We start from the raw sequence: 27185 nt of genomic DNA, 5'->3' as shown, positions 1-27185 counted from the left end.
TAAGTCCCATAACTATATCCCTAAAGTTGTACTTATGAAATTTGTATATCTTAAAAAGTAAATTAAAAACAATTTTAAAAAAGGATTAAGCCCCAAACTGCAAATGGGCAGTCTCTAAACCCCATGAGTGTACTGGGCCTTTGAAATTGTAGCTACTGTTACTCAGGAATTGAATTTTGATTAAGTATAAATAGTCTCATGTGGCTAGTACCTATAATATTGAATAGTTCCAGTGTCTACCATAACTCTGGTTTTAATTCCTAGAGGAAGGAAAAACATATGTTCACTACTAAATTCTTAATTACAGTAAAGACTAATATCTTTGTATTAGTAATATAGATGAAAAGCAACAACTCAGCCTTACCAGATACATTCAATTCATCCACCCTTCAATAAATATTGATTGGTCATTTACTGTGTAAATCAATGGAAGCTCCCCATATCACTTCATTTAAAGGAATATAAGTACTACAAAAGATTAATTTTTTAAAGTTTATGCATTTTTATATATTTTAAAAGCAGACAGAAAGAGAGAGAGAGAGAGAGAGAGACAAAGAATGAACTTCCACCCACTGGTTCATTCCCCCCAATGCCTACAATAACGAGGGAAGGCCTAGGCCAAAGCCAGACATCTGGGTCTCCTTGTGGGTGGCAGGGACCCTAGTATTTGAGCTATCAATGGCTTTCTTCAAGAGCGCACATTAGCAGTGAACTGGATGGGAAACATTGATGGGACTCAATCGCAGTCACACCAGTATGGGATTGGATGTCCCAAGTGTTGGCTTAACGCACTGTGCAAAATGCTTACCCAAGAAAGATCAAATTTTTTAAAATGTTGAGTTGCCAATTGAATGAAATGCAAGTTATTCTATTTGATACTATCACAATTCTAATTAAGATAGAAAATATACTCATTAGTTCTTTTTTTTTTATGTTGTTCTATTCATAGACTCTATGGCCTTTCTCCATAAAAATGTTATTGTTTCACAAAATTTTCCTTCCCCAGTGGCAAGCACTAGAGACAATCTATGTTTCTACAATGAGAGTGCCATTAAGATTATTGAAATTCAGCCTCACTTTAGTTCTATATCCACTCAATCCAAAATAGGTCATAAGAAACTCTTCCAGATTTCCATCATCTCTTGAAATATAAATATAAAATATTAGGGAAAACTACTTCACTAATGAATTTACCTCTCTCTTCTAGTAGGTGATCTTCTAGTAGGTAAGTACAGACTCTGTCAAAGCTGTGGCCTCAGTGGATTATACAAATTTGCTATTGTGAATGGAATTTTTCCAGTGAGACATTTATTAAGAAAAGGAGCTACTCAACAGTCTAAACAAAAAACTAGAGAGACCTTGACTGTAAGTTCTAACTATACATATTATTTTTCACTACTGAAAAAAATCTGACCCTGTGTTTTCTCATTTCAAACACAACTTTATCCAGAAATCCCACTAAGAGACTTCAGCATAAGAAGTTGCCTCATAAGAGCAAAATGTAATTTTAGGATGAAGAAATTCATAGCAGTCCCACTGTATGTATTGTTGAAAAGTTGAAACAACCTACATATAACTGAAATGCCAGCACTTGGTCTAGTGGTTGAGACATGGTTTAGGAGGCCCATTCACGTCCCACACTGGAGTATCCGTGTTCAATCCAAGTTCCAGCTCCTGATGCCAGTTTCCCACTAGTGCATACCCTGAGAGGCAGCAGTGACAATTCAAGTAGCTGCATTTCTGTCATTCAGGTGGGAAACTTGGATTGAGTTCCTGGCTCCTGGCTTCAGCATTCTGGCCATTGCAGCATTTGAGGAATGAATTACTAAATGGGAGTGTACTCACATCCATTCATTCATTCATTCTCTCTCTTTCTCCCTCTCTCTTTCAAATTAAACATACATACAGTGAAATGCCATGTAACACCCATGAGAGTATCTGTTATATAAAAGACCAAAGATATCAAGTGTTAAGGATATGAGGAAAAGAAAACTCTTCTACACTGTTTCTAGGAATTTAAGATAGTACAGCCATCATGGAACAGAGTATAAAGGTTCTTCAAAATTAAAATGAACTGCCATGTGATTCAGTAATCCCAATTATGGGAATATATCCAAAGGCAATGATATCAACATGTTGAAGAGATATCTATACTCTCATATGCATTACAATATTATTAATGATAGCCAAAATAAGGAATCTCCCCAAGTATTCATCAATGGATAAATGGATAAGGAAATATGATATATAAGTACAATAGATTATTATTATGTCACTTAAAAGAAGGAAGTCTTAGTATTTGTGACAACATGAAAGAAATCTAGAGGACATTATGGTAAGTGAAATAAATCAGCTGGGAAAGGCAAATACTAAGTGATCTCTTTTTTATAGTTGAATTCAAAAATCATAGAGTAGTATGGTGGTTACCAGTGGCTACAAAGGTGGAATAAGGGGAGTAGGGGGAATACATTGGGTGATATTGGTCAAAGACTACAAAATTACAATTAGGCAGGAGGAATAAACACAAGAAGTCTATTATACAGTGACTACAGTTGTTGAGAATATAAAAATGGGATATCAAACTCAAAAGGTTCTCTACAGCAAAGGGAATAATTATTATAGTGAAGAAACATCCAATAGAATGGAAGAAAATATTTGCAAGCTATGTATCTGACAAAGGATTAGTATCTAGAATATAACACCAACTCATTCAACAACAAAAAAGCAAATAATCAAATGAAGAAATGGGAAAAGGACTTGAACAGACAGTACTCCAATAAGGGAATACAGATAGCCAACAAATATATGAAAAAATGTTCAATAACACTAGCCATCAAGGAAACGTAAATTAAAACTACATGAGGAGCCGGCACTGTGGCATAGCATATAAAGCAGCTGCCTGCAGTGCCGGCATCCCATATGGGTGCCAGTTCGAGTCCCGGCTGCTCCAATTCTGATCCAGCTCTCTGCTATGTCCTGGAAAAGTGGTAGAAGATGGGCCAAGTCCTTGGACCCCTGCACCTTCATGGCAGACCTGGAACAACTTTCTGGCTCCTGGCTTCGGATTGGCTCAGTTCCAACTGTTGTGGTCATTTGGGGAGTGCACTTGCAGATGGAAGACCTTTCTCTCTCTCGGCCTCTCCTTCTCTCTCTGTATAACTCTGGCTTTCAAGTAAAAAAATAAATCTTTAAAAAAAAAACTACATGAAATATCACCTCACCCCTGTCACAATGGCTATTACCCAAAAGACAGAGAGTAACAAATGCTGGTGGGAATGTGGAGAAAGATAAACTCCTATATACTATTTGTGGGAATGCAAATTAGCACAGCTGCTATAGAAAATAGTATGGAGATTTCTCTAAAAACTAGAAATGGAGCTGCCATATGATCTACCAATCCCACTATTGGCTATATACCCCCCAAAAAATGAACTCACTGTATCAGAGATACCTGTTCCACCATTTTAATAGCAGCACTGCTCATAATAGCAAAAATACAAAATCAACCAAGGTATCCATCATCAGATGAATAGATAAAGAAAATAGATATATATACACAACAGAATATTATTCACCTATAAAAAAGAACGAAATTAAGTCATTTGCAACAAAAAGGATGGAACTGCAGCTAGCAACAAACAAAAAAAAAGCTAGAGAAATGAAATTCAAAAACAAGGCATGGGTAATGGAAGTTCAACAAAAATAGTTCTCCACAAGAACATAATTCAGTTTTGACTGAGTAGAAGGAGAATACTGTACTATATGTAATGTTGAGTATTTAGACAAATACACACTCAAAAAAGAAAACCGTTAAGGAAGTAGGCATAACTCTTAGAACTGCACAGGGTTTCTATCTGCAGGATCAGGATTTTAAGTCTCAAAAACCAAATCAAAAAGTTCCAATTGTTTTTCATAAAGATATTAATTGGCTTTGTTTTCAGTTCAATAATCAATCAATACTTCCATAAAATAGAGTGAGTGTCCCAATGAGTCCAGCAAAGGAAAGCTATTTTTATATGAGAATCAAAGCAACAGGGTCACAATTTGATAGAGATCTCAGAGCTCAGTTAGCTGAGGCCTGAGGTAAACAGTCAGGGAAACAAAGGGTGCAGAGACACAGAACTCAAGCCTGACATGAAGGACACAGGTGGAACAAAATGCCTCACAACTCACCAGGAAGGTACAGAAACTGAAAACACCTCAGCAATGAGGTCACTGGTGACTAAACATGCTTGCAGGACCCTGTACAAACTTCCTCATAGCCCAAAGAACATGAACTCTCCCTTAACCACACGCTGCTCAGGGAACCCTCCCACAAGGGGAGTTTTTCCTTGGCGTTAACAAACGTTGCCTCTTGGCTAGCCCTTCTTTAGCCAAGCCCCCTCATTCTTCATGGTGTACAAGACACAGACCTGAATGGCTAGAACTAGACTCTTGAAACATTTCTGGGTGCTCATCTGGGATTGTGAGTGAAGACAGACTGCTCCTGCTTCACTTTTTTGAAGATCCTTGCTCTCCTTTTCAGTCCTCTATCGATTAAATACACTGAGCCTCTGGCTGTAGTTAAAGGCAGTTAGCATGGCCTCTGGTTTTAAATCCTCAAGGTTAGGATTGCTAAGCAGGCCTGATCATTTCTGCCCTCCCAGTACCCCCCAACTTCTGGCACTGGGAATGTTGGACTTATTCTGCCTCAGTTTCCTTTCATGGAAAGGAACACATGAGACTGGAATAAAGGCTGGGAGCAACTGAAGGTTTGGGACTGGTGCAACACCCTGGCATTACCCAAAGGTTCCAAGACCACACCCAGATGCCAACTCCCCACTAGACTATCAGGACTGATTTCTGTATTCTATTCTCTGTCATTCTTACTCAACCAAGTTCTCACAGTGCTCTACTCATTTCCACGCCTTTCACTCCTCATGACTTATGGTCACTCTCTGCCCTGAAACTTCTCTGTTCTCCCTTCTCACGTTCCCTTGACCCAAATCTATAAAGTAGATCTGGCACTTTTATCACAAGTTACTCATAAGATGCTAGCTGCCTCCCCATCTTCAACTGCTGTGGTGCCCGCTGCACAGACTACACCAATATCTCTACCTACCACTCCTCTTCCCTCATGCTCCCCACCCCATCCTGAACTAAATGTTAACAAGCAGGATACCAGACTACTAACTTATATTTTACTCCTCTAGGAGATTCCTGGAGGGCTCAGTGGCCCCAAATGTGTTCAGGTCACCTTTTCTCTGCAGGACCTTAGACAAATAAAGACAAACGTAGGCAGATTTTCAGATGACCCTGGTAACTACATAGAGGATTTCCAGACTTTAGCCCAAGTTTATGAACTCTCCTGGAAAGAAGTAATGTTACTCCTAATTCAGACTCTAATAGGGACTGAAAAACAGGCTGCTCTTCCAGCAGCAGGAACTTTGGGGGATGAACTTTATATGGTTTTGACATCCTCCCCTGACCAGAGAAGCCAAGGGCTGCTGAATCCTACAGGAAAGTAGGCTATTCCTCAGGAGGAGCCTTACCCTAAATGGAAACCAATGATCCTATTAATGCATTTCATTGCTTGTGTCTTTGAATGACTGAGGAGGCTACTAAGATGGCGGAGTAGGGAGGGAGCATACCGATGGTCCGGGAAGGGAAGGTTCAAAGAGGGGTGAGAATTTGTAGTTTTGGGGAAAGGGAAGCTCTTCTTAAATGGGGGATTAAACAGGGTGGACCTGCGAGGAGGACGCGGACTCCTCCGCCTGAGGAGCAGGACACCAGCAGGAGTGTGTACGCACCAGCCCTGGAAGCCGAGGTGAAACAGGGCGCTCACCCAGCACCGCTGTAGCAGCTGCCACCACCCCTCCCCCAACTCACCCTGGAACGGACACTGAGACATGCACAACTGAGTGGGGGAGGAAATAGAAAACGGAACAGAGTGAGTAGCGCCTGCGGAAAGAGTGAGCAATTCAAGGGGTCTAATTGAGGGACTGAACAATCCAGGATCCCTCCCCCAAGTCGGAGCTGCAGCAGGCGGGAAGCAGCCATCTTGTTTGTTTACATTCGGGCTTAAAAGAGAACTGCCTCTGCCTCCACACTAACCTTCGGAGGCGGAGCCCAAAGATGGAGTGGAGTGACACAACACCCCTCACGCAGGGGCAGGCAGCCAGGGAGGGCAGCTCAAAGCCCTGACACCAGTCTACTCAAGTTACCAGAAAAAAAAAATTGAATAGCACCCGCAGGAAGAGGGCAGGATTCAGGGGGACGAACTGAGGGATCAATAACGCCAGGATCCTTAGGACTGCCCAACCCACAATCAGAGCTGCAGCTGGCAGAGTGCAGTCATCTTGTTTGTTTACATTCGGGCTTAAAGGAGGCTGGCCTCTGCTCCAAAGGAGGAAGCAGCAGGGGCGGAGTCCAAAGATGGTCTGGAGCTACTTGACACTCCCCACACAGGAGGTGCAGTGAAAGAGAGTGGCTGACCAATGAACCCCAGGCACAGACACATAAGGGCAAACATAGGAATAAGGAAACCGGCCCCCCAAGAGGCAGAGATTGGCACCTCAAAGCCCTGACACCAGCCCACTCAAGTTACAAAAAATAAATGAATAAATAAATAAATAAGTAAAAAATAATCAAACAAACTCTAAAAGGCAGAGCAGCCTGCTTACACTGGATATTGGTACAGACTAACAGCAGCCCATAGCAGAGGGAAATCAACCTGAAAAACCACCGAGACAGAATGCCAAAAAAAACAAAACAAAAGTCCACAATAAGAATATAGAAGAACATATAAACTCGCCAATGGAGCAGGCTAAACCAACCATAACAGAGGCTGAAGAAGAATAATAATTTGAAACTATGCAAGAAAAAGAATTCAGAAAATTAATAATCAGAATACTTAGAAATAATGAGAAACAGTGTCAAGAGCTGAACGAAAAACAAGCCCAAGGATTAGAGATCCTAGAGAGAAGCCAGAATGAAATACTGGAAATAAAAAACTCAATTGACCATATAAAAAACACTGTGGAATCCCTTAGAAATCGAACAGATGAAATTGAAGACCGAATATCAGAATTCGAAGACAAACTTCCAGAAATAATACAGTCAGTTCAAACGAAGGAAGAAGAAATTAAAAAATTAAAAAATATGGTCAGAGAACTGCAAGATTCAATGAAACGGTGTAATGTTCGGATAATAGGAGTCCCTGAGGGGGTGGAAAGAGAGAATGGATTGGAAGGTGTTTTCAATGAAATAATATCAGAAAACTTCAAACAAAGGCAGCTGGATAACAACAGGCAAATTCAACAGATAGCCAGGACTCTGAACAGGGTAGACCAGAAGAGAAATTCACCGCGACACATTGTGGCAACATTCAGCTCAGTGACACACAAAGAACAAATCCTAAAATGTGCCAGAGAAAAATGACAAATCACATTCAGGGGTAAGTTAATCAGACTCACCCCAGACTTCTCACTGCTAAACACTACAGGCAAGGAGACAATGGCATGATATATTTCAAGTTTTAAAAGACAAACAGTGGCAACCTAGAATACTATACCCTGAAAAGCTATCATTTATGAATGAAGGGGAAATAAAGATCTTCCAAGACAAACAGAAACTGAAAGAATTTGTATCTACGCGTCCAACCCTACAACACTTGCTCAAAGACATGCTGCACCCAGAAATACAAAAACAAGAACTTCACTAAAAAAAAAAGCGAATGTAGAGTAACCTACAAAGTTCAAAATACATAAACAGCTCGTTTAGGAAACATGAATGGGAAAAGACAGTACTTAACAGTAATCACACTGAATGTGAATGGTCTTAATTCTACTACCAAAAGGCATAGACTAGCTGATTGGATCAAGAAGGAGAATCCATCTATATGCTGCCTTCAGGAGACACACATTATCAGCAAACATGCACGCAGACTGAAAGTGAAAGGATGGAAAAAGATACTCCAAGCTAACAGAAATCAAAAAAGAGCTGGTGTGGCCATCCTGATATCAGACAAAATAGACTTTAACATAAAAACTATCAAAAGAGACAGAGAAGGGCACTATATAATGATTAAAGGATGTATCCAACAGGAAGACATTACTATTATAAATGTATATGCACCTAATTACAGGGCACCTGGCTACCTGAGAGAATTACTAAAGGATTTAAAGGGAGATATAGATTCAAATACAATAGTAACAGGGGACTTCAATACCCCACTCTCACCAATGGACAGATCAACCAGTCAGAAATTCAACAAGGAAACAACAGAGTTAATTGACACTATAGACCAAATAGACCTAATAGAGATCTTCAGAACCTTCCACCCCACAGCCACAGAGTTCATGTATTTCTCCCCAGTACATGGAACGTTCTATAGGATTGACCATATGCTAGGCCATAAAGGGAGCCTCAACAAATTCAAAAAAATTGAAACTATACCATGCAGCTTCTCAGACCATAGCGCAGTGAAACTGGAAATCCACAACCCAAGAATCTCTATACCATATGCAAATATATGGAGAATGGACAACACGATCCTAAATGAACAGTGGTTTGTTGAAGAAATTAAAAGAGAAATCAAAAGATTTCTAGAAACAAATGAAAATGATAACACAACCTATCAAAACCTGTGGGACACAGCAAAAACAGTGCTAAGAGGGAAGTTTATAGCAATTGGTGCCTACATCAAGAAGCTGGAAAGGAACCAAACAAATGAACTCTCCATGCACCTCAAGGATTTAGAAAAACAGCAGCAAATCAAGCCCAAATCCACAAGAAGGAAAGAAATATTAAAGATCAGAGAAGAAATAAACCGAATTGAAAGCAAAAAAAACAATACAAAAGATCAACAAAACCAGGAGCTGGTTCTTTGAAAAAATAAACAAAATCGACACACCATTGGCCCAACTAACCAAAAAAAAGAGAGAGAAGACCCAAATCTGTAAAATCAAACATAGTAATGGAAATGTAACAACAGTCACAACAGAAATAAAAAGAATCATCAGAATCCACTACAAAGAGATGTATGCTAACAAATTGGGGAACCTGGAAGAAATGGATAGATACCTGGACACATACAGCCTTCCCAAACTGAGCCGTGAAGATATTGAAAATCTAAACAGACCCATAACCATGCAAGAAATTGAATCAGTAATAAACGCACTACCGAAAAAGAAGAGCCCAGGACCGGATGGCTTCACCGCCTAATTTTACCAGACATTTAGAGAACAACTAACCCCCGTTCTTCTCAAGTTATTCAAAACGATTGAAAGGGAGGGAATCCTCCCAAATTCTTTCTACAAAGTCAATATCACCTTAATTCCTAAGCCCAGAAAAGACACAACAGAGAAAGAAAACTACAGACCTATCTCCCTGATGAACATAGATGCAAAAATACTCAACAAAATTCTGGCAAACCAAATCCAACTGCACATCAGAAAGATCATTCACCCAGACCAAGTGGGATTTATCCCTGTTAAGCAGGGATGGTTCAATATTTGAAAGTCAATAAATGTAATACATCACATTAATAAATTGAGAAACAAAAATCATGTGATTATCTCAATAGATGCAGAGAAAGCATTTGACAAAATACAATACCCTTTCATGATGAAAACCCTAAGCAAATTGGGGTTAGAAGGAACATTCCTCAAAACAATTAAGGCAGTCTATGATAAACCAATGGCCAGCATCATATTGAATGGGAAAAGTTGGAGGCATTTCCATTGAAAACTGGCACCAGACAGGGATGCCCAATCTCACCATTTCTATTCAATATAGTCCTAGAAGTGTTAGCCAGAGCCATCAGGCAAGAAAAAGATATTAAAGGGATACAAATGGGAAAAGAGGAAGTTAAACTATCCCTATTTGCAGATGACATGATACTTTATATAGGGGACCCGATAAACTCCTATAAGAGACTATATTGGAACTCACAGAAGAGTTTGGTAAAGTAGCAGGATACAAAGTCAACGCTCAGGAATCAACAGCCTTTGTATACACAGATAATGCCAGGGCTGAGGAAGAACTTCTAAGATCAATTCCATTCACGATAGCCACAAAAACAATAAAGTACCTTGGAATAAGTTTAACCAAGGATGTCAAAGACCTCTATGATGAAAATTACAAAACACTAAAGAAAGGAATAGAAGACGACACAAAAAAATGGAAAAACCTCCCATGCTCATGAATTGGAAGAATCAATATCATCAAAATGTCCATTCTCCCAAAAGCAATTTACAAGTTCAATGCAATACCAATCAAAATACCAAAGTCATTCTTCAAAGACCTAGAAAAAACGATGCTGAAATTCATATGGAGAAACAGGAGACTGAGAGTAGTTAAAGCAATCCTTTACAACAAAAACAAGGCCGGAGGCATCACAATTCCAGACTTCAAGACATACTACAGGGCAGTTATAATAAAAACAGCCTGGTACTGGTACAAAAACAGATGGATAGGCCAATGGAACAGAATAGAAACACCGGAGATCAATCCAAACATCTATAACCAACTCATATTCGACAAAGGACCTAAAACCAACCCCTGGAACAAGGACAGCCTCTTCAACAAGTGGTGCTGGGAAAACTGGATGTCCACATGTCGCAGTATGAAGCAAGACCCCTATCTTACACCTTATACAAAAATCTACTCAACATGGATCAAAGAACTAGAGATGCGCCATGACACCATGAAACTAATTGAGATCATAGGGGAAACCCTTCAAGATATTGGAACAGGTGAAGAATTCCTGGAGAAGACCCCAGAGGCATAGGTAATCAAAGATAAAATAAATAAATGGCATTACCTCAAATTGAAGAGTTTCTTTACAGCAAAGGAAACAGTCAGGAAAGCGAAGAGGCAACTAACAGAATGGGAGACGTTATTTGCAAACTACACAACAGATAAAGGATTAACAACTAGAATCTATAAAATGATCAAAAAACACCACAAAATCAAAACAAACAACCCAATAAAAAAAATGGGCCAAGGACCTTAACAGACATTTTTCAAAAGAGGAAATCCAAATGGCCAATAGACACATGAAAAAATGCTCAGGATCCCTTGCCATCAGGGAAATGCAGATCAAAACCACAATGAGGTTTCACCTCACTCTGGTTAGATGGGCTTACATACAGAAATCAACCAACAACAGATGCTGGAGAGGATGTTGGGAAAAAGGGACACTAATCCACTGTTGGTGGGAATGCAAACTGGTAAAGCCACTATGGAAGACAGTCTGGAGAGTCCTCAGAAACCTGAATAGAGCCCTACCATAGGACCCAGCCATCCCACTCCTTGGAATTTACCCAAATGGAATTAAAGGGGAGAAAATAGGAGCCATTTGCACCTCAATATTTGTTGCAGCTCAATTCACAATAGCTAAGACATGGAATCAACCTAAATGTCCTTCAATGGATGACCGGATAAAGAAACTATGGGATATGTACTCTATGGAGCACTATACAGTAGTAAAAAACAATGAAATCCGGGCATTTACAACAAAATGGAGGAATCTGGAAAACATCATGCTGAGTGAAATAAGCCAGTCCAAAAGGGGCACATATATGTTCTCCCTGATCGATAGCAACTAAACAAGCATCTAAAATGATACCCTTGTATAGACTGTTGAAGAACAACTTACTATTTTATTCCTTTTAGTATTTTAGTTGTTGTTATTTTTTTTGCTCTGTTTGTTCTACATAAGATCACTGGTTGAACTCTGTAATCAATGCACAATCATTCTTAGGCGTATAAAATTAACAGAAAAGTGATTTCTGTTAAATATAGGAGTGGGAAGAAGAGAGGGAGGAGATATATAGGTTGGCACATACTCACTCAGACCTACCTCCAATGGTGGAACTAGAAATGTGCCAGGGGATTTCAACTCAATCTTACCAAGGAGGTAGGTGCCAATGCCAGCGCACTTGGTAAAGTGATAAGTATAAATACACAACCGATCAAAAAGATAGGGTATGTGTCAATGAGATTTCACAAATAAGACCAGTGTAAGCAAATAACGAAGGATAGAATTAAAAGGGAGAGAATGATCCTGCAGGGGAAACAGGACACACAGCAGACTCACAGAATGGCAGCACTCCTGCCTCAGAATCAACCCTTGGGACATTTGGATCTGGCTAAAAGGTCCACGAGAGTCTCACAGGCATGGAAAGCCATGACACGGTGGCAAAAAAAAAAACAATCTAAATGAAAGATCCTGGTGAACAAGACCCCAGCAGAAGGAACAGGCCATCAAGGAGAGAGGCGCCTTTCTCTGAAGGGAGGAAGGAACCTCCACTGTGATACGGCCTTGACTAAACAAGTTCAGAGTCGGTGAACTCAAGGGGCTTCCATAGTCTAGACAGCTCATAGCAAGAGTCTCAGGTGATTGCTGACGTCATAAATAAGAGTGCCAATTGTTAAATCAACAACGGGAGTCACTGGGTACATGCTCCCCACATAGGATCTCTGTCCTTAATGTGTTCTACTATGAAACTTAAAAAACAACACTACTAGTCGAACAATACCCTGTACCTTGTGAGGTTGTGTGAGTGCAGCCTGTTGAAATCCTTGCTTAGTATATGCTGGGTTGATCTTCAGTATATGAAGGTAATTGAAAATGAAACTCGATGAAGGGCGGGATGGGAGGGGGAGTGGAAGAGGGGAGGGCCACGGGAGGGAGGGAAGTTGCGGGGGGGGGGGCACAACAATACAAATTTACAAAGTTGCACTTCGTAAATTCACATTTATTAAATAAAAAAAAAACTATATAACAAACAAAAAAAGAAAAAAAAAGAACTTAATACTATACCCTTTTAGTATTTTTTATGTTCTACGTAAAACTATTGGTTGAACTCTGTAATTAATACACAATTACAGGGTGGCGCCGCAGCTCAATAGGCTAATCCTCCGCCTGGCGCCGGCACACTGGGTTCTAGTCCTGGTCGGGGCGCCGGATTCTGTCCTGGTTGCCCCTCTTCCAGGCCAGCTCTCTGCTGTGGCCAGGGAGTGCAGTGGAGGATGGCCCAAGTGCTTGGGCCCTGCACCCCATGGGAGACCAGGAGAAGTACCTGGCTCCTGCCTTCGGATAGGCGCGGTGCGCCAGCTGCAGCGCGCCAGCTGCGGTGGCCATTGGAGGGTGAACCAATGGCAAAGGAAGACCTTTCTCTCTGTCTCTCTCTCACTGTCCACTCTTCCTGTCAAAAAAAAAAATACATAATTACTCTTAGGTGTTTAATTAATGCTATAACTAGTACTCAAATAGTATTTTATACTTTGTATATCTGTGTGGGTGCAAACCATTGAAATCTTTACTTAATATATGCTAAATTGATCTTCTGTATATAAAGATAATTGAAAATTAATCTTGATGTGAATGGAAGGGGAGAGGTGGTGGGAGAGGGGAGTGTTGTGGGTGGGAGGGAAGTTATGGGGGGGAAGCTATTGTAATCCATAAGCTGTACTTTGGAAGTTTATGTTCATTAAATAAAATAAAATATAAATAAATATATATATATATATATAAAAGAATGTCTGAGGATAACCGAGACCAAGCCCTTAATTTACTCCATGTTATCTATGATAGACCAGGGCCCTAAAGAAAATCCCTCAGTTTTCTTAGAAAGATTTAGAAAGGCTTTAGTCAAATATACCTTCCTATCTCATTTCAGTAGAAAGGCAGGCAATCCTAAAGGATAAGTTTATTACCATGTCAGCCTCAGATATTAGAAGAAAGCTTCAAAACAGTCTACTGGACCTGAAAATGCATTAGATAATCTCCTAAAGATCACTACTTCAGCCTTTTATAATCGGGACCTGGAGGAGACCCAACAATGAGAGAGAAGGGATAAGAAAAAGGTCACAGGTTGCAGGTCTGGTAGCTGCCTCATAGCCAACCTGACCTGAGGGTCCCCAGGGGTCTTTGAAGTGCTATGGTTGTAATCAGATGTGAGACTTCCAGAAGCAATGTTCACACTCCCATCTTCAGGAGAAAAAAAGAACCATAGCACTGTCCTATTTGTATTGGGGATCACTGGAGGGTTGACTGCCCCAAGAGACTAAAGCCTCTGGGGTCAGGCTCTCCTCCTTGGATGACCCAACAGGGCTGAAGGGGCCCAAGGCTTCCCCCACAGGCTCCTCCCACACGAACCATCAGCACTCAAGAGACCTGGGTGGTCCTAACTCTCCAAAGCAAAGAAGTTGATTTCCTCTTGGATACTGGAGCTGACTTTTCTGTTCTTTCAATCGCCCCCCCGCCCTTCCCATAGCATGACTGAGAGTCATCTCAGGAAAGCCCCTGGTAAGATATTTTACCAGACTCCTAATCAGTAACTGGGATAACTTTCTTCTTCTTTTTTTTTTTTTTTTACTCATATCTTCTTAATCTTTCCAGAGAGCCTAACTCCCCTTCTGGAGAGAGACATCTTTGTTTGACTGAAATATCACCAAATCACCTAATTGGTCCCATATTCTATCCTTAAGTATTTCCAGAATCACAGCCCCCCATGGACATGTCTAGTGACATGGCACCCCCTAGTAACTAGTTACAGCTCCATGAGGTATTTGCTTTCTCTCAGTTGGATAATTCTCTGATGAGAGAAGAGTGAATCTTGTGGACAATCATCCCAGGATGTGTATTCATTTTTAAAAATATCAGTTCCCACCAGTGTTCCTGGAGAGTTACTGGTCTAATCATAGCCAGAGCAGTGCTGCTGTTGCCACTGTCTTCTCATGGGGAGGATTTGCATGAGACGACTCTTCAAGCCCTGACTCAGTCTCTGGAGTGGACATTCCAAAAATCTGGTGATGTCCTCACTGGGTTGTCTCACTTACAGCTCTTTGGCAGATGTGATCATGAACAATCACTCACCTTAGACTATCTACTAGCAGAATAAGGAGCCTTTCTTCATGTAATTAATAAAACCTGTTGCACTTACATCAACGATTCAGGTCAGGTTGAAACTAACATCAGCGAGATCTATAAATAGGCTACCTGGATACAAGAACTCAATAATGAAAGTAAATAACATTTTCTGGTCCCTATATTTCCTAGACTTTCCTGATCACTTCCCCTCTTAGGGCCACTTGCTGTCATCTTCATACCTCTGCTCTTCACCCCTCTAATAAGCAATCAGCTCACCTGTTTCATTTATTCTCATATAGGCAATTCAGCTATAAATGATACTCTGACTCACAGGAAAACAGTTCCTTCCACTGAGGTCAGTCAGACAGATCACTCTGAGGGGCATCCCTCTGCCAATTCCCCTCACCAGCAGGAAGCAGTTAGGGCAGTCATTGTCCTTGTTTCCCAATGGCAGTTAGAGTCACCCCTTGGGGGTGGGGGAGATTGAGGTAGGATATAGCTGAGGCCTGAAGAAGACAGGGAAACAAAGGGTCCATGAGATAGGAAACTTAAACCTGACATGCAAGAGACACGCCTGAAACAAAATGTCTTACTACCCAAAAACAAGATAGAGAAACTGAAAATACAACAGGATGCAGTTACACCTGGACCTGTCCAGCTCCACATATTGACTCCCCAGCAATGAGAAGGTCATCCATAACTAAGCAACATGTTTACAAAACCCTACAAATCTTCCTCATAGTCCAAAGAATATAAACCCCTAGACAACTTCCCCTTAATGGCATCTCTGCTCAGGGACCCCTGCTACTGTGGGTACTTTTCCTTCATTTCAATAAACTTCGATTCTCTGCTCACCCTTCTTTGTGCTCCTCAATCATAGTGTAATGAGACAGGAAACCAATGGCTAGAGCTAAGGACCCCTATAACAAACTGACATAAGAATAAGCAGAGACACAGACTAATACCCCAGATAAGAGTCTAAACTGACTGGCAATGATGACTTTGTCAAACATTCAGGACTCTAACAACAGTGAGGCTAACAACATTTGGGAAATCATTCCAATGACATCCAGGTCTTTACTAAAAATTATTAAAACTGAATCCAGAAACTTTAATTAATGAATGGAAAATCCATTCATGAAGGAACAGGGAATTTTCCCCCAGGATACATTCTTCCCTTGCAAATAAAATCCATATTGATAACATCACTGAGACTCCTTACAACTAGATAAATCCCTGTAACTAAATTTGGTCAGTGGACTTGTGGTATGATTAAAAAAAATTGGCATTGGTCCCCAGTGCCTCACACATATCTCCTAAAACCCTTGGAACTTCTGGAGTGATAAGATTATCTTATCTTAGTCATAATGAGCTCATTTCCACTACATATAAGTTTATGCTAATGAAGTCATAGGGTGGGGCCCTTAGATAACCTCAGGATAGGGTTTGTCACTAAAAAGCCCAAACTTTGATTAGAGAGTTGGCACTGTAAGTACCATGGAATTCTGGGAGACTAGATGATCTGAAGACTGAGCTCTATAAAAACTTAAACAATGAAATTTGAGGATCTTTGTTATTAATGAACATATCCATATAATAGAAGGTTGTGAACCTCAACTCCAAGGGGGCAGAAACTCTTGCATTGGGAACCAGGCCTTGCTCTCTGTACCTCTTTATCAATAATATTCATGTGTATCCTTTATAATGACCTGGCAAACATAAGTAGTTTTCCTGAGTTCTGTGAGTTGCTACAGAAAATTATCAAAACTTGGTGGTGGGAGGTGAGAAAGCCAAAATTTGATGTCAGTGAGGCAGAAGTGTGGACAACCTGCAAAATAGGTATCCAAAGTAGAGGATGTCTTGTGGGACTAAATCATTTAAATTGGGGAATCTGACACTAACCACAGGAAGACAGTACTGGAATTGAATAAAATTGAATTGTTAGACCCCAGTTGTTGTCAGAGGATTGAAGAACTGATACTGAACAACATATCTGGCATCAGAAAGAATCTTGAGTGTTTTAAATCAAAGAGCCACTAGAATCTTTCAGAACGTATTCTTACAGTGCTAGGCATGCTCTTTCCTAAGATTAGGGAAGCAAATGTAATTTCTTGAGCTCCAGAAACCATCATGGGTCTAATTCTTAGAAGTCAAAGTAACACATAACTGAGCCGCAGGTGGAAGGACCTGAAGTCTAAACTCTGAACTGACTATCCCCAAACTCTACATGAAATGGAAAAAAATAATCTCTTACTTAAGCCAGTGTATTCTTGATGTCACAAATAGCCATTTCTAAGCCCTAATGATACAACAAACTGTAGAATGAAAGCTTTGAGTTCCCAATATGTGATTTTTTTTACTACCTATACTATACTTAAATAATTCAGTATAGAAAAAAATCTATAATGGGACATGTACTCTATAGAATACTATACAGCAGTCAAAAAAATGAAATCCGGTCATTTGCAACAAGATGGAGGAATCTGGAAAACATTATGCTGAGTGAATTAAGCCAGTCCCAAAGGGACAAATATCATATGTTCTCACTGATCGGTGACAACTAACTGAGCACCAAAGGGGAAACCTGTTGAAGTGAAATGGACACTATGAGAAACAGTGACTTGATCAGCTCTTATCCTGACTGTTGATGTACAATGTAATACTTTATCCGTTTAAGTATTTTTTTTTGTTTTGTTCTAGTACTATTGGTTGAACTCTGTAATTAACACACAATTATTCTTAGGTGTTTAAATTTTAACTGAAAAGTGATCCCTGTTAAATATAAGAGTGGGAATAAGAGAGGGAGGAGATGTACAATTTGGGACATGCTCAATCGGACTTGCCTCAAATGGTGGAGTTAGAAACGTGCCAGGGGATTCCAATACAATCCCATCAAGGTGGCATGCACCAATGCCATCTCACTAGTCCAAGTGATCAATTTCAGTTCACAATTGATCACAATGATAGGTCTAAGAGTCAAAGGGATCACATAAACAAGCCTAACTGATAGAATCAAAAAGGGAGAGAAGGATCCATCATGGGAAGCGGGATACACAGCAGACTCATAGAATGGCAGATGTCCTAAATAGCACTCTGGCCTCAGAATCAGCCCTTGAGGCATTCAGATCTGGCTGAAGAGCCCATGAGAGTATTTTAAGCATGGAAAGCCAACATACTCTGGGAAAAAAAAAAAACTAAATGAAAGATCTTTGTGAGTGAGATCCCAGTGGAAACAATGGGACCAGCAAAGAAGGAGGTACCTTTCTCTGAAGGGAGGAGAGGACTTCCACTTTGACTATGACCCTGTTGGAATAAGATCGAAGTCAGCGAACTCAAGAGGCTTCCATAGCCTTGGCAACTCATGACTAGAGCCTAGGTAGATTACTGACACCATAAACAAGAGTGTCACATTGTTAAGTCAACAACAGGAATCACTGTGTACTTACTTCTCATGTGGAATCTGTCCTTAATGTGTTGTCCAATGTGAAGTAATGCTATAACTAGTACTGAAACAGTATTTTACACTTGGTGTTTCTGTGTGGGTGCAAACTGATGAAATCTTTACTTAATATATACTAAATCAATCTTCTGTATATAAAGATAATTGAAAATGAATCTTGATGTGAATGGAATGGGAGAGGGAGTGGGAGATGGGAGGGGTGCGAGTGGGAGGGAAGTTATGGGGGGGAAAGCCAATGTAATCCATAAACTGTACTTTGGAAATTTATATTTACTAAATAAAAAATCAAAGATAAAAAAGTCTATAATCAAATGTATATTGAAAGAAAAAAGGACACTCATAGAATCTGCCTGAAACAAGAGTATGCTTTCTTTTGATTTGATTCGGTTTTTGTTTAATGAATTGACCCATTGTTTCCATCTCTTCATTCTATTCTATTGACCCAAGAGTCCCTACAGCCTAATTCTCTCCTGTTCTTCGATTTTGCACTACAGAAATCAAGAGAACAAAATCTAACAAGTAGCATAAAAGAATCCTTGACTAGCATAGATTCACATATTGTCAATAACTCATTCCCTAAATATCTCTTCCTCTTAAAGCAATGCCCAATACCAAGGAGACTCAGGAGCCCAGAAAAATTTATCAATATTAACAATTTGTAGTTAACATATATTGAGTGATACTGTGTACCAAGACTTCTGTTTAATTCTTCACTTCCAATTTATTGTTTAATTCTCAAAACAACCTGGTAACTTAAAATATTGCTATCTCAAGGTAGAGAGGAAGAAAATAAGAAAAACAAGAGGCATTAAAACAGTTGTGCATATGATATAGCCAATAAATCAGCCCCTGGCTTTGAGCCTCAGGCAACTTATCTCTATAGATTACACTAACCATTGTATTACATTGTTCCCTTAAAGGAGTGGAGATCATATTATATGTTCATATTTCGTATAAGTACTCAGGAGTTTTAGGAATTGTTTTTAGGATCGACCTCATTTTCTAGACAAACATTTTCTCAAAATATCATCCATGGACATACTGGTGGTCCCAAGCAGTCTGCATACTATTTATTTCAAAGACCAAAATAATGCAGCAACGTTGTTCACATTTATTTAATACATTTCACAATGTGGATTTAGACAATTAGAACATATTTGACATTTCTCTCATCGAGAAATAGTCTAACTTCCCTGCCCATGAAACCAGCCTCACGTTGGTGATTTATTTGATCTGTAGAATGCAAAAGTGACTTTGAGGACCTCCATATTTTATTTAAAACCTTGAGGTATACACCTGGGTCTCTTGGGAAGTTGCTTTTGGATGACTAAGTTACTAATCCACATACCCTGTTTTACATTCCGCACGAAGATATTTCAAGACTATCTGGATGAGCAGAGAGAGGAAGCTCCAGGCTCCAGCTGATCTCAGCTTTCCAGTCATTGCCGCTACATCAACAGGAATGTGAGGAAAGCCTCTTGGAACTTTTGCTTCACCCTAACCTTTATCACTGATTACGACTAACATCTGTCAATGCCAAGGGGAGCAGCAAACCAACCAGCAAAGTCCTGCCCAAATTACAATTCACAGAATGATGAGATACAGCTTGATCATGAAGCTTTCATCACAGAGTTTTAGGATAGTCTCCTAGTCCATTTTATGTTCCTAAAACAGAATAACGCAGATCAGATAATATGGACAAAAAGAAATTTATTTCTGAGCACTCCGGAGACTTGGAAATCCAAGATCAAGCGTCTCACATCTGGCGGGGACCTTTATGCTGCATCATCCCCTGGTAGAAGACATAAAGGCAAGAGAGGATGAGAGGGTGAGAGCAAGAGAGGGACAAACTTGCTTTTAGAAAAAATCTACTCTCCTGACAACTAACCCACTCCTGTGGGTGATAACAGTATTAATACACTCACTAGGACACCACCTCTTTTTGGGCCCCATCGTCCAACACTGTTGGCTTAAGGATTTCATTTGCAACACATGGACTTGGGAGGACACACTCAAACCATAAGAAAAAAGTCTGTTACTCAGCAACATGTAATCAGAATAAGGTTAACTATGTTTGCCAAAGAACTCTTGTGAGATTTGTACTAATCCTTGTCCATAAATGCCATCTAAAGCGCTGTGAAGGCAGTATTCATTAGCCTATGTTGGCCAGCATATCATCTATCTGAACCAATATATTCACATTCCTATACGATTTTTTACACTTATACTTTTGATGGTACTACAGTCCATCATTATGCACCAATCCTCCAAAGTGAAACAATGGCTCTAATGTCATGAATGAATGAGTAAAATTAAGGTTTAAAACTACAAGGTAAGAAGTACCACCCTGAAGAATGTCATAAACATAGTTATACCTGACTCAGAAAGACTACAGAAAGTGAACCTGTAAAGCTCATCCAAGTGAGTCAGTGACTGAGAGAATTTATCATAGACCATCACAACGACAGAATAGGAGTACAAAGTACAATGATAATTATCTGAAAATTGAGTTTTCCTGGACTGGTGATTCATTCCCCTGTGCATTGTTTGTAATGAAATGTCAAAGAGTAACATGCAACCATTTTAGCAATTTTCAAGCAAAGCAGAATGACCTTTCTGTCAAATCAATGAAGTTTGTCTAGAATGAGGACTAAATGATTGTATTGGTTATGGTGTTTGGTTTAAAGCACCCGTAACTGACTATCTACAGCAAGTAAACCGTGAATTTAGTTGAATGACAATTCAGTGCTTATACAGAATCAACACAAGGCTGAGCAAACAGGCTTCAAAATGGGGAAAAAAAACAAACACATCTCTGAGGTTCTGCATTAGAAGCCAAGTCTAGAATGACACTTGAGTCAGAAACGTAGGAGCAAGTTATCAAAGTTATTATCGAAAAGCTGGGTTGCTTTATGGTGATTCAGGCAAAACCACTTCCCTCCACGTATGCCACAGGTAGGCAGTCACCAGTCTTCTTTGAAAGAGGCAAGAGCATTACTCTAAGGCAGGAGCCCTTTTGTAGACAGGCAAAAGCAAAGAGAAGATAACACTAAGCTAAACATATGTACTTCTTTCCTCCAAACTCACAAATTACTAAGGCCCTTTTGTTTCCAAAGGGGGTGGGAGTAAATACAATGGAATAAGAAAAGTTGATGCTGCTTCAGCTACTGCCATGCATCTTAACATCTAACATCATGCCTTGGGTACCTATTTAAGAATATGAAGCCCTGGACTCTCAGATCATCTCCATGGACTTTTACCTCTGTACACCTCTGTACAGTATCTTGTATGGACCAGTTTGTGTGACCCTCATACCCCAAAATTTCTCTTAGCAGGACAAAATATAAATTCCTTATCATCGTACATAAAACCCTACATAATCTGGTCCCTGTTACCTCTTTGACCTGACTGCCTACCCTTGCCTCTCCATCTATTCTGGCTTCAGAGCTATCTTAAGAACAAATCAAACATATCCAATTAGACTCCGTGATTTAACTATTTCTTAGATGTAACACCCTTTCCCCAGACAATTGAAAGACTCTAGTTTTCATTTAAATTTCTGCTCAAATATCACTAATAAGAGAGCTCTTTGCTGTCCACCTTGTCTAGAAAACTTCTAGCAGTCATTCTAACCTCCATTTGTCTTCATAGTATTTATTATCTGACACGTAATACATTCACTTACTTTTTGTTATCTGCAGCCTTCTACTAGATGAAAAACTTCATGAGAACAAGGACTTTGATTACTGTTGTATTCTCAGTGCCTAGTATGGTACAAAAAGGTCTTTGGATAAATGAGAGAAAATGACTGATTGAAAACTCCATGTCCTAAAAGATAGTACCTGATTGGTTGAACTAAGTCCTGTACCTGCTCCTAAGTATGCTAAGTTGGCATATAAAAATATCTCACCCTTTCGACTTTCTTGTAGGAAGATGGAGCACTATGTACTAGCAAGTGCCTATAGAAGCAGAGAAGGTCCATTAGAGTTAACAGTTTGGGAGGGAAGTAGGTGGAGATTTCCTGAAATTTATCAGCCATAAAAGGAGCGAAAAATGGTGGCAAATAGATTTCTTGTCAGTGTTGCGGTAGGTGTGCCATTTAGCATGTTAATGAGCATGTAATGAATTATAGGTCAATCTGGGTGAGACTTGGCACCCTAAAACAGTAGGAGCCTTGTCCAGGCAGGGGCTCTGTATGTCTCCCAAGCAAAAAAAATCAAACCATACTCTGTAAGCCTTGAGATAACAGGAAACTACCATCTCAAAGCCACTAAGACCATTAACAGATAAGTGGTCTCTCAGAACAAATGAGTATGAATAAAGTAGTCCCCCATTATCTCTGGGGGATATTTTCCAAGATCCTAGTGGATGCCTAAAACTTAGATAATCGTGAACTGTGTATATGCTACATTCTTTTCCTATAAATCCATACCTTTGGTAAAATTTAGTTTATAAATTTTAGTTTATAAATTTAGTTTATAAATATATTTATAATTTAGTTTATAAATTAGGCTCAGAAAAAGATGAACAGCAGCAATAACAAAATATAAAAATCACAGCAATACACTATAATAAAATTATGTGAATAAAATTACAACTGTTCACTTAAAGGAAGAATTTTTCTGGCATATCCAAATTGACAGCATCACTACCCTCACACTTTGGGGCAATCATTAAGTAAAATGATGGTAACATAAACACAAGCACTACAGTACCATGACAGTGTGACTGATAAACAGGATGGCTTTTAAGTGACTAAAGGAGGTTGTGTATGCAGTGTGTATACACTGAGTAAAGGGGTTGCGATCCATGTCCCAGGCAGGACAGAGTAGGGCACTATGAGATTTCATCACACTACTAAGTTCAGCACGTAAATTAAAATTTATAAATTGTTAAGCTGCTCATAGGATATCCACATCTCATATCAAACTGCCTAAGATTAAGTCCCACCTACACTTCCTATCCAATTTCCTGCTAATGCACACCCTAAGAGGCAGCAGGTGATAGTTTCTGCCACCCATATGGAAGACCTGATTCAGTCCCAGCTCTTATAGACATTTGGAGATTGATCAGAGAAAATATAAAAATAGTTCTTTATAGCATTATTAACTAAATAATAACTATATTCTATGTGACTTAATAAGTAGTATATCTCAGTAATATATTAAATAACATTTAATAGCCCTAACCTAAGTATTTTAAAATATTACATTTTTTAAATACAAAGGATAATATACTGGACTTGGATAAAAGGACCAAACTTAGATATAAAAGACTCAGTCTAAGATAATTTTATTCTTCCCTAATACTTTTATTTATCTACTGGACTAAGCAGATAATACTGCATTATTGGACATATTTTTAAGGTATAACAAAATATTTCAACAGAATGTTAAATTTTGCAAAAGTAAAAAGAAACCAGAGGCTGAATATCATTTGCCCTCTATTCTAAAAACATCCAGTCTTTCTGCTTTCAGGGGTGATGTGCTCATTACAATGTCTGAGCATTTGACCAAAAGCTGATGCCTTTGTTGAATGAACTCCCCATAATTTCAGATTCAGATTTTATCTACAAAGTGCTACCACATGACAGTTGCCCTTTTCAATGATCTATAATAGTTGGTGGGGTTTTGATGTAGAAGAATGGAAGGAATAAAAATAAAAACAATAAGTGTGAGATGTGATCTTTGGCCTCAGGTACCTATGATTATAAGCCTATACACATTACTCAAAAGCTGAAATGATATCATCCCACTAACTGAATAGCGTTTTAATTATATAAATATTTTTAATGCCACAAACCTGGTTTTTCTTTCAATTTTTCAAAAATCAATGATTTGGTTTTATATTAAAACAAGCATTATGACCACTAACCAGTATGTGGAAGGCAAAGATTTAAGAAATATTATTCTATAACTTAAGCCAATTTTGTAATTCTGCCCAATTCTACCAATTTTTTTTTTAAAGAATCAACAGCACAAAGATGTTCTCACAGTGAAGGTATTGTCCAAAATATGATCACCTGCAGCACCATGAATGCTTGTAGAACTGATTCCAGTATCTCCCATCTTCCTCAGCTTTCCTATAATAATGTTGAGGATGCCCTGCCATACATTCTCATTGAGATGTGGGATTCCATGACTTCCATTCAATGAAGCACAGTTGGTTACCTGTCCAGCTCTGCCACTGGCCTTTCTTCTCTTCATTCCAGATAATCACCCTCACCTGTATGTTTCCAAAATGACCACAGCAATATTTCTAGTTCCACATACTTCTCTAGAACCTGTCAAGGTATGTAACCTATTTCGCTTCTCTTTGATCATGGGTGGGTTTTTATGACAGCCTCACTGGATAAATCTTATATGAGGATGCATGACTTGCTAGCCTACATCATAACATTAACTGGCTTCCAAGAGCTTCTTGCTTTGTAAAGCTTGCTCTTAGAACAGAGTTGCCATTTGCTGAGAAGTCTAAACTAGCCCATTCAGAGAAACCACATGAAGAGACCTACATGGTGAGGATCTGAAATCCCAGTTCATTGCAGTCATCATGTGAGTAAGCAAGGCTTTAGTTGATTCCAGTCCCTAATTATGAGTGGGTCAGCTGACATATGAGTAAGTAGAGTAGAAATGAGCTGTCACCATGGAGCCTTGCCTGAATTAAAGCTTCATGAGCAAAAAAGAGAAGTCATTATCTGAAATCAATGAATTTGCTAATGTTTAATTATACAGTAATAGTATTTGGAACATATTGAAGAGATAACTTGAACTAAGAAAATGAATAAGCACTCAAAAACCTTACCATCTACCGGAGAAATACCTGTTTTTGCTGAGAGTCTAGGAAAAAACAACACCCTGCACAATAACAAAAAGATAGCTAACAGACTTGAAAGGTTCCAGTAATATGAAAAACAGCAAGAAAGAAAATATTCAAAGTAACACAAATACTCCATGAATAATAATCAATAATGATCTTGGATTTTGTCTGCAAATAAAATTCACAGGACAAAAGAGATTTAACCAAGGACCAACCTTTCTTACCTATTGATAGAATACAGTTCAGGAAATATGGGGTGTAAGGCATTGGTGTTTTTATCAAGAAATATTTTGGTGGCTGCACGTGCCTTTGCATGTGGCCATGTACTTGGCCCCTGGCTCCTGGGGCTGAGGGCCTTGGTCACGGAGGCCATGTTGTCTCTGACCATCATCCTTGAGCATCACCGTCGCGTTTGACGCCACCAGTGAGAATTCAGCACCACACTCTAGGAGGTTCATCTGCTCTTTCCCTGACTGCAATGCCAGTTGCAACATGGCCTGCAAACTAGACGTGCACCTGTACAAGCACATAGGGGAGAGACCGTTTGTTTGTGATCACTGGGCTTGTAGCAAGGCCTTCATCACAGACTACCATCTGAGTCACCATGCACTGATCCATCCTGGAGAAAAGCCGTTTGTCTGCACAGGAGTGACTGTGATCAAAAATTCAACACAAAATCTGATTGAAGAAACATTGGAATGCAAACACGAAAACCAGCAAAAGCACTATGTAACTAACAGACGCTTCCTACACGGTGCAGTTGGGAAGATTGCCAGAAGACCTTTAGGAAACACCAGCAGCTGAAGACACATCAGAGCCAGCACACCAAGGAGCCACCCTTCAAGTGGGTGCCTCTCATGGCCAAAAACCTTCCAAGTGCCAGGTGTGCCCAGGAGGGATGTGGTAAACACTTCACCTCACCCGGCAGGCTGAAACGGCATGCCAAGGTCCACCAGGGTTACACATGTCAAAAGGGATATCCTTTTGTGGCCAAAACATAGTCAGAGCTCTTGAAACACACAAGAGAAGCCCACAAAGTGTCACAGATAGGGAAGATGGTTAATTTGTCTGCTCCACCAGAGGAAATAACCTGTAAAGTAGGCCAGAAAACGTTTAAGCTCAAAGATTAGCTTAAGCAACAAAGGAAGACCCACACTGGGCCGAGGGATGTGTGTCACCGTGTTTAATCTGCCCAGCCACATCCTCTCCTTCCATGAGGAAAAGCGTCCTTTTGTGTGTGAGCACACGGGCTGCGGCAGAATGTTCACCGTGAAACAAAGCCTCACTCGGCACACTGTTATGCAGGATCCTGACAAGATAAAGCTCAAAGTAAAAGACCGCATGAAAGACGGATCTGGGCCTCCCACCTCAGTGGCTATATCCCTGCTAAGAGGAACCAGGAGCAAGAGTTGCCTAAAAATGGAGAGTTGCGGGACTGTGTTGAAGACAAGGTGCTTGCAACAGTTGCACTGCTTACCCTCACCTAATTGGCACTCTGCTTTGTTTAAAGGACCAAGGACCAGTGAGCTTATTTCTGCCCCAATATTAAAGTCACTGATGTGGATCACTTGAAAAAAAAATATTTAACAACCCAAGAATAGCTTCAAGGCTCTTCCCACTTTCAATGAGCAATGTTGGTTGCAAGAGATATGGCTGACATGGGTTCACAAACTCCACAAAAAAAGTCTACCAAATTTATTTCCAGCTTTTTTTTTAAAGATGTATTTATTTATTTGAAAAGCAGAGTTACAGAGAGGCAGAGCCGGAGAGAGAGAAGAGAGAGGTCTTCCATCTGCTGGTTTACTCCCCAGATGGCTGTGACGGCTGGAGCTGAGCTGACACGAAGCCAGGGGCCAGGAGCTTCTTCTGGGTCTCCCACACAAGTGTTGGGGCCCAAGTACTTGAGCCATCTTCCACTGCTTTCCCAGGCCATAGCAGACAGCTAGTTCCAAAGTGGAGCAGCCAGGACTAGAACCAGTGTCCATATGTCCAAAGGCCATGGCTTTACCTGCTATGCCACAGTGCCACCCCCTCCAGCTTTATATATAT

General features: G+C 39.9%; 1 pseudogene; it reads left to right on the top strand.

The window, feature by feature from the left end:
- The first annotated feature begins 5632 nt into the window (after positions 1–5632).
- Positions 5633–26623, top strand: LOC138848737 (transcription factor IIIA-like; annotated as a pseudogene).
- The last annotated feature ends 562 nt before the right edge of the window (positions 26624–27185 follow it).

The sequence above is a fragment of the Oryctolagus cuniculus genome, chromosome 2, assembly GCF_964237555.1.
Source record: "Oryctolagus cuniculus chromosome 2, mOryCun1.1, whole genome shotgun sequence".
NCBI classification, from domain to species: Eukaryota; Metazoa; Chordata; class Mammalia; order Lagomorpha; family Leporidae; genus Oryctolagus; species Oryctolagus cuniculus.
This window is presented reverse-complemented; position numbering and strand designations above follow the sequence as displayed.